The sequence below is a fragment of the Schistocerca piceifrons genome, unplaced genomic scaffold (genome assembly GCF_021461385.2).
Source record: "Schistocerca piceifrons isolate TAMUIC-IGC-003096 unplaced genomic scaffold, iqSchPice1.1 HiC_scaffold_654, whole genome shotgun sequence".
Taxonomy (NCBI): domain Eukaryota; kingdom Metazoa; phylum Arthropoda; class Insecta; order Orthoptera; family Acrididae; genus Schistocerca; species Schistocerca piceifrons.
Window position 1 is genome coordinate 32,501 of NW_025728899.1, and position 2,500 is coordinate 35,000.

General features: G+C 57.3%; 1 non-coding gene across 1 annotated transcript in view; it reads right to left on the reverse strand.

Annotated features, from left to right (window-relative positions):
* LOC124765307 overlaps nt 1-403 on the reverse strand; it is a 1,909-nt gene extending 1,506 nt beyond the window's left edge. The window contains exon 1 of the ribosomal RNA XR_007012866.1: nt 1-403. This exon is cut by the window's left edge and continues 1,506 nt beyond it. This is a non-coding gene — a ribosomal RNA (small subunit ribosomal RNA).
* Between the last annotated feature and the right edge of the window lie 2,097 nt (nt 404-2,500).

Consider the following 2,500-nt stretch of genomic DNA (forward strand, 5'->3'; position numbering starts at 1 on the left):
CTCCGGAATCGAACCCTGATTCCCCGTTACCCGTTACAACCATGGTAGGCGCAGAACCTACCATCGACAGTTGATAAGGCAGACATTTGAAAGATGCGTCGCCGGTACGAGGACCGTGCGATCAGCCCAAAGTTATTCAGAGTCACCAAGGCAAACGGACCGGACGAGCCGACCGATTGGTTTTGATCTAATAAAAGCGTCCCTTCCATCTCTGGTCGGGACTCTGTTTGCATGTATTAGCTCTAGAATTACCACAGTTATCCAAGTAACGTGGGTACGATCTAAGGAACCATAACTGATTTAATGAGCCATTCGCGGTTTCACCTTAATGCGGCTTGTACTGAGACATGCATGGCTTAATCTTTGAGACAAGCATATGACTACTGGCAGGATCAACCAGGGAGCTGCGTCAACTAGAGCTGAGCAGCCGGCCGCCCGGGAGTGTGTCCCGGGGGCCCGCGCGAACACGCAAGCGTCCGCTCAATCATTCTGCAAACAGGAGGAGGCTGAGCTCCCCTGCACAATACACCTCGAAACCCTCTCAGGTCCCGGCGGCGCGCAGCGCCGTCCCAAGTACTTGGTCGGGTTCGAGAGAGGCGCAATCGCCCGGAGTTAGGCGAGTAGACGCTTTCGGTGCGACCACCCGTGCTCCCAACTGAGCTTGCCGCTGCCGACAGAGGCCCGGGAGCGTGCTGTCGTGGCATTGCCGGCGGGAGACAACACGCGCCACCTACGGTGACCGGCAGCTCCAACGCCAGCGCCACAGAAGGACAAAAGCCCCACTTGGGTGCCGAAGCGAACTCTCCCAGCACAGCGCACGCGCCAACACATCCGCACAGCTGCGATACAAACCACCAGCGAGAACCGCTGGGGCGACCGAGCAGCAGACGGCGTCGCGGCGCCGAGCGCCGGGCGGCAGCGCATCCTCAACGCACACAGTCCTCAATCGGACCAGCACACTGAAGATGTCCACCGCGCTTCGCACCGGGCCCGCGAGGACCTACTTTGGCCGCACGGCGCCGCGCGCAGGGTGCGCCGGCGCGCAGCTGCGACGCCTGCCGCGTCCGTCGGCCGGCGCGCCTGCCACTGGCCGCCCCCACCAGCCGGCTGTAGCGCGTGCGCCCACGCACCGCGCGGCCAGCACGCCGGGAGGCGCCCCCTCACCGGCCGGGGACGGTCCCACCCAGCCACCGCCGCGTATCGCTTCACACCCAGATGCCGTTCAGTTTCGTCGGCATGGTGGGTATCGCTGGAACAACCGGTTAGTACCTCAACCTATCGTCGCCATCACCGATTCACCCCTAGCGAGAACAACCGCACCACAACAGGTTACCATTTGTTCATTTGCGTAACTTCACCAGAAAACGCAGGCGTCCATCGCCATTTGCAACTTCCACGATTATTGCATGCCTGTGTCAGGTGTCACGCCACACTACGTCTGCCCACATACACGCAACAAAATGTGCACGCCTAGACAATACGTGGAAGGTGGCCCCCGTACGTATGCGATGTCCATTGCTCGAACGACTGTCAACCGGCCTCTGTAGCATGTCGCAGATATGGAACGCGGTGCACCATGCCATCACGGTGTGTGAGGAGAGACGACTAGGTCCGAATACATCAACAGACAGCTCATGCTGATCGCCATCCACGGCGTCCGTTCCTCCCACACGTCTCTATGGCGTACCACACTGCAATCCAGCTCTCATAGGGAGACGACACGTAGCTGCGTGCACAATATTTGCACTGTATGGTCCGCCGTTTTTGGGCGCAGTCGTTGTACGGTCACACATGTGCCACGATGTATCATTCAGTACATAAGGACGAATGTGCAGTACAGATTGTGGTTTACGCGTACGACATTAGCGGACAGTTGACACAGGCCGCACCACAACGTAGCCTGAGTACGTCGCATGCGGAGGGCATTGAACATGCAAAGTTCTCACCAACCAGCTTGCGAAGGCAGGGGGCAAGGTGGGGACGTGGGGAGGGGCGGCATGTACGTCCTGCTGCCATCCACATTACAGTGTACAGCAGGAGCATGTGGAAAGTGAGCAAGACTTGCAAGGTGTTTAACATGAAGCGATACACAGGGGAGCGGGGAGTGCGAGTAGCGAACTATATTGCGAGGGTTGCGGGTGGGCAACACTACACTAATTGAACGAGTCGTATAACAATTACAGAGCAGGTTTAGGCGACAACGTGGGTTACGTTAGGCGACAACGTGGGTTAGGTTAAGGCACGACGTGGGTTAGGTTAAGGCACGACATGGGTTAGGTTAAGGCACGACATGGGTTAGGTTAAGGCACAACATGGGTTAGGTTAAGGCACAACATGGGTTAGGTTAAGGCACAACATGGGTTAGGTTAAGGCACAACATGGGTTAGGTTAAGGCACAACATGGGTTAGGTTAAGGCACAACATGGGTTAGGTTAAGGCACAACATGGGTTAGGTTAAGGCACAACATGGGTTAGGTTAAGGCACAACATGGGTTAGGTT